Genomic DNA, 10115 nt, shown 5'->3' on the forward strand with positions numbered 1-10115 from the left:
CTTCAGGGGGAATCTACAATGTAAATAGTCTCATATATATATATATATATATATATATATATATAAATAACACATATAACACATTGAATTAGAAGGTGTGTTCAAACTTCTGGTCTGTGCTGTATGCTGTTATAGAATCATTTTAAAATGATATAAACTGAATATGATTGATCTTGTAAAATACCATTTGGATTGAGACACTATGTTTATTTTACTATAACATAAAGACGACCATCACAGTGAACAACACACATGTGATGTCAGCAAAAAAAGATCAACCATCATTACAGTCCAATGTATCCAAACACTGATTTAGTAAAGTCATGTGACCATGCAGTGTGGTAGAATGTTCCAATAATGTTGGATTATTTTGATGTGGAAAAACAACAGTGAACTGAACTTTATCAAACTAAAATATGGATGGATTTGACATTCATTCTTGTATGTTTGTTCACATGTTTAATTTACACTTGATTATCTTGAAGAAATACAAGGAATATGGAAAACTTCACCTGCATTGTTCAGTAGCAGGGAATTTATCTCAGAGTCACAATGGTTTTGGCTTTTTTAGGTCAGTGAATCAGATCGTTTAAAATAAACCAAAAGCAACTATGAATCGTATAGTAGACCACAAATTATGTTATGAATCATGGTTGGGTTGATAAGAATCAGTGTAATCAACTTGAATTAATGTAAGCTTAACAGATCAATAATTGATCCATAAAAATAGAGATCGATTTTAAACATAAAGCTAAAGTCTGCTAGCTTGATAGAAACGTTTAATAGAATCTCCCATTGGGCTAACGCTTGGTCGATGTAAACATACATTGCTGGTTAAATGAACATTTTTATAAACTCACAGGTATGAATTTTCAAAAATGTTTCAAGGAAATCTTTTTTAAACATTTGTGGTTGAAAACAGTCTTTGCTCATTCTAGCTACATCTTCAATTTTAAAAAGTAATGCTAAAGGGCCACCGCCACCTAGTGGTCAAACTAAAACGTCCTCCTGGAGATGAAGAACAATGTTTACAGTGTTTGTTCATGATCTGAACATTTTAGTTAGACCGTCTCTTTTTGAGAAATGAATTGGAAAAAAAAATGAATAAATCGAAGGAAATCTATTCTGGAAATAATTATCTATCCCAAGTCCTACTAATAATCACATAATGGTTAAAATGAATCGTTACACCTTAGATGAAGTCCATGATGTCACACAAAAATAGATTTTGTCAAAAGGTCATATGATGGTAAAAACCTAATTACTAATCAAGTTTTATCCTAAGAGTCTGTATTTTTGTTGTTGTCTGTCCCCACCTTAAAAGATCAAATCATCTTAATCCAGTGGCGGGCCGTCAGGGCCTGCAAGGCCTTCTCTGCTGGCCTAAAAATATCTGAATCACAGACTGATATTAATTATTATTTATTTCCGTGAATACGTATGCTATAATTCCAAATGCTCTGTCTTCGTCCTTTCATTGCTGTCTCCCTGGTTGCGCTGCTTCCAGACGTGTATTTTCCTATTTAAGCATTAACCAATCACATTGCAGCTCCATTTGTTGCTAGGGTCAAAGAAATCTGCCCGGAGGCCTTCACAATCAGTTCTGCGGGCCCTGTAGCATAAAATACTCGACCAAGCTGTTGCTTCAACCAATCAGATCTGGAGGAGACCACGTGATAGGCCAGCTAGCTGGCCCACGGAAACGTCAGGATTTTCACGCGCTGTGATTGGATAATCGGAGAGTGTACTAGGAAGAGCCGGTAAACTGAATCCGTAGCGACCCTCACAGGCAAATAAATCGAATATAATAGCTGGTTTGTCAATCCACAATGGCTGAAGGAGGAGAAGAAATGGATTTGGTTGCAGACTTACTGTCAAAGCCGTTTTCAAGACGGACTTTTCAAGAAAAGCTGGACATTGTTAAGCGGGGTCGGGCAACTCCGAAGCTAGCAAGCCCCGTGTCCACTGCTTCTGTTGAACGGACATTCTCAGCCCTGAAGCGAATTAAAACTTATGCCAGAAATACGTCAGGGCAGGCTCAACTTTCAGCATTAGCTTCCATGGCGATAGAAAAGGACTTCTTGATGGAACTAAAACGCACGGATAATCTGCACGACAGAGTGATTGAAATCTTCTTGAGGATAGAAAGGATGGATTTTGTGTACAAATAATCCGGATTTTTGGTGAGTAAAATTTTGCTATATACCTAAATATTATTGCAATTTTATCAGGTTATTGTTGATGCTTTTGGTGTGTGTGTGGAAGTTGTACCTGCACTAGAAGTTTTATTGCCATAAAATAGTTATTGAGGGTTGGGTTGATTCAGATGGAGCACTACTGAAGGCCTAGGTGTGAAATGCACGGCCCGCCACTGTCTTAATCCAATCATTATGAGCCACATTATTTCACAGAAGTCTCCCCGTCGATTTGCAATGACTTACCTTTTACCACAAGAGGGCGACATCTTCCAACAAATCCAACCCCAGCAGCCCTCACAACAACTCTCCACTCCAGACACAAAGCACGTGACACCATCTGTGCGGGGACAGAGGGTGTCCGAAGGACAAACGTCTTGAAATGCATTACATCACTCACCACTAATATGATAATATGTCTTAGTGCAGTGCCAAGCATGAGAGGGGCCATAATCCCTACAACTGCCGCTCCAAATGTGAACAAGGGGATAAGATGGAGGAGGAGGGGGGAGAGGGGCTCCGCAGAGGAGTTGGGGGAGCATCACTGAAGGTTATTCCAGACATTATTCCTCACAGAGAACAGGAGGATGGAGGAGACCATAATCACCTCTCACTCTCTAAGTGAAGCAAAGCTCTGCAGATTCCTGTGTTCTGCACTTGCCTTCTTTTTTTATTCCTTATATCATTTTTCCTTTCGTTTTTCCAGTCATCATATATCCTGTCATGAATGGAAAAAAAGGAAAGGATACAGACGACACTGAGGACAGAAGGACGAGTAAGAAAGGGACTGCAGAAGAGAGCGCTGAAAGATAAGAGAAGACGGAAGAGATAAGAGATGGAAAGGATTGATGAGAAGAAACTGGAGACAGAAAGTCATAAAAAGGAATGAGAAAAGGCAAAATTCATCAGGAGAAAACTGATAAAACAGCTGACAGGAAGGCTAACCGAGGGGTTAAAGATAGATATTAAAAGAGGAAAGTGACAGAAAAAATAACGGGTGAGAGAAATCACAAGGAAGGAGGAGGGACGGAGGGTCAAACGGATGAGAGAAAGACTGACCACAGAAGAAGAGAAGACGAGAAATGATAGTGAGGGGGAGAAGACAGGCCAGGAATGATGGAGAAAAGGATCAAACGAGATAACATCCAATAAAGAAAAGACACAAAATAAGGAAAATGTGAAAACTTACAGTAAAAATGGTGTGAAACTCATGTGTTGTGACTAGGGATGTCCTGATCCGATCACGTGATCGGAAATCGGGCCCAATCACGTGGTTGAAGACTCGATCGAAATCGGGCTCCGTTGTCCGATCAGGATCGGATATTTCATTTATTCTCATTATGATCAGCGCTTTATATTTCAATCTTATTATTCTGGATAAATACTCCACTAGAAGTCTGCATGTCATGAACAGATCACCAAATGTCTTTACCAGAAAACACAGCAGAAAACAGCAGCAGTTTAAGCAGAAGACTAATGTAAACAGCTCAACAAAGCTAACTAGCTGATCCAGGATTCAGACTTCCGGGGTCAATAACTCTTTTGAAAACACTTTAAACTTACAGCTAGTGTCTCTAAACAACGACCTCTAAAGGCATTACAACAGAAAAAGACAGTTTTGTTTCTTTTTAATGTGAAGCTCTTCATGCTGCAGACAGATGGCTAAACAGCAGCTGCTAACTGCTACATGCTAGCGCCGTGATTTAACTCCTTAGGACCGAGCTGTCCTTTGATATGCCTGTTTGATTTATCTGACAGAGAAATAAAAGTTAAGAAAATTAACTACTGTGATAATAAAACTAGAAATGTGATGTCTTAAGAACCCAAATAGAAGCACATAATCTTAACAAAAACAAACAAAAAAATGAACTAGTCATGAAATGGGCGGCTGGATGGCTCAGTGGGCTAGGTGAAGGGCTGGCACGCAGGAGCCCTGGGTTCGATACCCATGGCTTATCCACTGATCCCCACCCAGATTGGGTCCCTGGGTATGACCCTTGACGCTGCTGCCTAACTGTGCCCTTCAAATACAGGGTTGTGTCAGGAAGGGCATCCGGCGTAAAAACTCTGCCAAATCACTTCTACGAAACAGTGTTTCACTGTGGCGACCTCGAAACGGATATGCTGAAAGGAGAAGAAGAATGAGCTAGTCATGAACACTCATCAAATTCATTCTAAAACAAAGTCATAATTGATTTTAAAGAATTCTAAATGAGGACAGGAATCACATTTGGTGATAAATGATCTAGATTCTTATGAGCCACTTCTGAGTCAGTTGATGCCATTTCTCCATGCAGGCTCACTGTGTGTGAGTATGTGTGTGTGTAGCGCTCAGGGGGGTGTGCTCTTCAACTGTGCTCCCCTCCTGGGAAATTGCCGCATTCCTGAGTTGTCAGACTTTTTGCGATGAACCAGAGGAGTCATGTGACTGAAAAAGCAGATTAACATAGTGGGCCAACTATGGAGCAGGGGGATGTGGTTTGGGGTGTCTGAAAACAAATATTCACAGCTGAGCAGAAGCGTCTCTCAACCATCACCCCAAAAAATACACGTCTGGTGTGAACTGCAGGTGAAGCGGATTCCGTGCACTCTGCTTCGCTGCGCTTCTGTGAGCACTTTGACCCCGGCGTTATACTCTGAAAAATATAGTACTTCATATAAAATATAAGAAGGATGACGTAAAAAAAATAAAATAAAAAAAATATATATTTTTTTTAAAGAAAGGGGTTTCAAAAATAGAAAGTCATGAAAGAATGGGAAAAGGAAAAGAGATAAGCGAAGAACTATGATTTCTTTCAACAAAATAAAATACATCAAAGATGAGAGGAAGAAGAATGAAGGACTGGCAGAAGCACAAATTGGAAATAAATGAGTCACAAAAGAATAAGTGAAAAAATGTCCATTTCAAATGTAGAGGTGGTCAAAGACAGGTCAGATAAAGATAGAAGAAGAGTTTGAGGATCATCACCATTAGAAAAAACTTGGAGATCTTCAAAGTTCTTATGAAACTGTGTCTTTTTTTATTCTTTTTCTGATGCTGTGAAAAAATAATTACATTGAATTTGAAAAAGAAAGAAAGATAAAAACAAAAAATGTAAAATAAAAGAACATTTCAATAATATTTTTGACTTTTGTACACTTTGTCCATAACAGAGAGGATATACAAGTACTCAACAAGAGCGTAATACACATATGAACAATATAGAGTGATTAAAATAATATTTAAAAAAGCATGTCGATATATAACTGAACACAATCGCTGTCCCTCTCCCCTCCACATCCTGGTAGGTGCATTATGGATTCCTCGCTGCTGCAGCTTGAAGATCCTGTTTGGTGGTGCAGCTGTTCAGCATCTGGATGACAGACTCTCCACTCCTCATCTCAGGCCTCACATCTCCCCTTTACTCTGCTCTACCAGCAGCACAGCTTTCAACCAGGCTTTGACTGATATTTCTCCAAGTCTTTACTTTATTGAACTTATGTTTATTATTTTTTTATGTTATTGTTGTGAAAACCATGTATTTAAATGAGAAATTCCTCTATTTAGAATCCATTAAGAAAGGCAGATCATCCTTTACGATGTCAGAACAAACAGGTTTCTGAAAAACACAGAAATAAATTGAATTTTGGGAAAAAAAACTTGGAAAAAAAGACATGTTCTTTTGGAAATCAGTTCTGGTGGACCCAAAAACCTGAATTTTTGAAAGCACAAAAAGAACCTTTTTAATAATAGATGATGAGAAGTTTCTAAATTGCAGTTGGTTCAACATTCACCTACTTTAAATTGAAATAATATGTACTGTAACATCATGTTCTTTAAATATTTTATATGAGCTCTTTTCACACTTGATGTTTTCAAAATCTGCCGATAAGTGTTCTTTGGACACTTCCTCACACCTCTGGTTATCAGTCTGATTGACTGGAAGTGAAAAAAAAAAAACTCTAAAAAGTTTGGATTGATTTTCCTCAGTTTGGTTAAAAAATATTTTTGGCTATGTTTCTAAAACATTCGCCTCACTGTAGGGACTCTCTCCTGTTTGTTTTTTTAAATATTTTAAACGTTTTGGCTTCACTCTGTTATGATTACCTGATCAGGTGTGTTCAGCCAATGAGAAGCTGCAAGAGGGTAAAAGGGTGGGTGTCCGAAAGAAGTAGGACTGCAGGTCTTAATGTCAGGAGATGTCTGACCTCACTCTAGTGACTTGTGCCAAAATGCCCAAAAGTTTTTCAGCAAATTCAACAGGTGGCCATGCGTTGGTATTTGTAATTGGTAGGGAGAAGTTGCATTTTTACACGGAGCACAATGGTTGTGGAGGTTTTAAGACAACACAAAAATTTTATAGCAGCTGGACTATTTTGCTCTAACAGTTGACATTTGTTGGTGGCTGCCCAGACACATTTCAAGGTCACGGAGTGGCAGTCCAGTGACAGGCGGGAATAACGCCATTACGATGTTGGGCAGCAGTTGTGTGGCCAAAGGGCGGTGGTAGCCGAATCTCTGGCTGGTATGTGTAAATGTCTCGGTCCATAGCCGTTCATATCGAGTTAAGTTTATTGATTTATATGGTGCCTTAAAATAACCTTGGTCGAACAAGGTGCCATACATTAAAATTTCAAAGAACCATAAAAACATGTAATCTAAAATGTCTAAAATGTAAAAACAATCAAAGATAAGAACTATGGAAACATTACGTAAAACCATAAAAACACAGATAAATAAAAAAATTGGCTCTAGCCACTCGGAGGAATACAAAAATCCATTCTACACATCTGACGGTTGCTGCTTACATTCATGACCACGTCAACAATTTCCCCAAAAATTGGGCGGCGGAATGAAATTTGAAAGATTCTGCCGATGTCTGCACAGTGGCAGTTGTATTTGTGACTGTAGCATTAGGGTCATAAATTCTAGGTCTCCAGGAGTCACAGTGTGCAGCTGCTAAACTCGTTCACACCGCCCTCGGCAAGGCACATTCCAGCGTCCACTTCCTATATAAAGTCTATGTAAATGTGTGTTTCGGGCTTCCATGGTCAATACTCTAGTGTTCATGGGTAGCTACGCATGTTTCTACTATTACTTTTGAGGCCTGTACGTACAAAACGTGTTTCCATTGAGTAGAAAGTTAAACCAGGTCAATCCTTGACCAATCAGGGACTCTGATTTGGTAGTGATGCATTCATGGAATAAGAGGCCAACTGTTTGAAAATTGATCCTGAAGGAGAAATTGATAATTGGGATTTGTGTCCAGCTGGAATTCTATGATACCAAGTCTTTGATATATCGGAATAAAGCTGTGAAAGAAAATGCCTGGAGCAAGATTCACCAGATTCGTACCGCTTTGACGTGCCGCACCAAACCTCGTCTAACTGTAGGGGGTGGACATGCACTAGTAAACAGTAGAAGAAGAAGAAGCCCCTCCCTTGTTGTGTCATGAAAATGCCATGTCGTGCTCAAGCATGTATCTATAGCTCGTTCTTGAGTGCCCAGTGTGTATGTAGACCCAGAACAGAAGAACGAAATGCAGATAAAAGATGTGAGTACAGTAATGAGCACTCATTCTTTTTCTTCTTACCTCATAATTAAAACATTGAATTGCCATCGTGACCTTGACAGAGCTGCTGCACTGGAATACTGTTGGACACAAGACTAACATTGAATTTACTTGTATTATTCAAGTAGACAAAAGCCTTTCTGGTGAATGTGGTATTTTAAAGATTTACATAGAAGCTAACTGTTGTCCTTTTCATCTATGGGAGGCTGTAGGTTTGAATCCACCAGAGACTCTAAATGAGACCCAATGCCTTTCTTCTTAACAAGAAACCCCAAATGTGCCACATGCTGCTGCTAATGATACTGATGAAACGTTAAAAGCTATCACACAACAGCAGTGTTGTGTTGCTGTGATCAGGAATTATTTCTATCCTTTATAAAACACGTAAACATGACTGGTTATAATAAAGTGATCAGTCAAAGCCTGGTAGGAAAAGCTGTGCTCTTACACACAGCTGCTAATGCTACTAACACCCTCACAGCACATGTATGTGCACATGTGCATGCGAACCGGCTCACACACTCACACTTACTGTAACATAGAAGCATAAACACAATAAAAACAAGCACAAAAGGCTGCTGCATTTGTTTGTCTGCTCAGTTCTCTTTTTGTCTTTTTGCAGTCTTTTTGGCACCGAAAACTTCACAAAGTAAAAAAACAAAACATGTTGTCAGTCACTCATGAGACAGGAGTTCTCTGCAGGACTTTCACAGATGTTCCTCTCATTTTCTCATCAAGATACTGAATTTGATCATAACACCTTCATATATGATGCATAAGGAAAGTTAATCAAATACTGCTTTTATGAGCTGAAAAAACACATTGTTGAGCTCAGTCTTTTATCTGATGAAACATCACAAATTCATATGGGTTTAAATTCTCCAGTAATGTGGTACGACTGCCATAAAAAGATGCACCAAAATGTTTGCAAGCTAGAAAACTTGATGAATCGATAAAAAAAAAAAAAAGAGAGATCTTTATATTTCATTTGTGGAATCAGGAAGCTGCTGGGTGGCTTTGGGAACACGTTTTGCAAAACACAAGAAAAGCCATCGAACGAACTTTCCAAAACACAAATTCTTCCTGAAGTGCTTGACCTTCTACGTCCACACTGTCAACAAACAGTGATGACTAAGTACCTGGATGGCCTGGCTTTGCATTCGTTGGACTCGGTACCTCCTCTGACAAATTCAGTCATTATATACAAGGTCATGGCGACACTGCAAATCAAATGCAAAATACTGCGCAGCCACAACTCTGTAAAAAGGCTGTAAAAAGGTAATAGTATGCAGTACCACAGCTCTGTTACCACTATAAATTTAAAACGCTTCTCCATCTGCCATTTTACTTGGGCTGAGGTGATTTCCATGGCGAGCGTCTAACTGCAGTTCCATCAGCTGCATAAAGCAAAGTGGCTGTGGTATTCTTTCTTGGTAATTATACAAAACAAAAGCACTAAATACATTTTTACAGCCCTTTTGCTCACGATTACCATAATATGCCGTGAAAGGTCGATAGGCGGCCTGATAAAAATAAACACTCAATTATTTCATCTGGAAGAGCTGATGTCCTCCGCAGCCTGGGGTTATATTTAAAGTGTAATTGTTTTTAACTGCTTGGAAATGTGGAATAATACTAAAAAAAGAGTACATTTTTTATTGCTAAACTGTTTGAGTCTGGTAAAACGCACAAGAAGAGGACTTAGGAGAGGATATTCATGTCTTGTAACTATTCCTAGTAATGGTTAATTGTGTTGGTTTTACTAAAAGACAGGCTGGGTTAGCAGATGGATGCCACTTTGACAATCTGCAATCCAGATTTAACAGAGTATGGACTAAAACTAAAGAGATCCAACTATCCACGCAGCTCATGCCTCTCAGTAAAGAACGGTGAGTTAGATCATTATGAGGGTGACGGCAGGACTAGTAATTAAGAGACTTAATTTAGCACTGATGCAGTAAATCAAAAGGTATTCTTAAAGACTCTGATCATCTTTTGATCTTTTGTAAAAGCGTTCCAAAATGACCAAAAAAAAAAAAGAAAACCAACCAGTTGTTTTCTAGGACATACACTCACCGGCCACTAAATTAGGTACACTCTTGCTCGTATCAGATTGGACCCCTTTTGTCTTCAGAATTGCCTCAATACTTGGTATCATAGATTCAACAAGGTACAATAAACATTCCTCAGGGAGTTTGGTCCATACTGACATGACTGCATCACACAGTTGATGTAGATTTGTTGGCAGTTTGAGTCCAGTGAACTCATCATCGTGTTCTAGAAACCAGTCTGAGATGATTCCAGTTTATGACATGGAGTCTTATGCTGCTGGAAGTATCATCAGAAGATGGTACTCTGTGGTCATAAA

This window comes from Oryzias melastigma, linkage group LG17 (genome assembly GCF_002922805.2).
Source record: "Oryzias melastigma strain HK-1 linkage group LG17, ASM292280v2, whole genome shotgun sequence".
Classification (NCBI taxonomy): domain Eukaryota; kingdom Metazoa; phylum Chordata; class Actinopteri; order Beloniformes; family Adrianichthyidae; genus Oryzias; species Oryzias melastigma.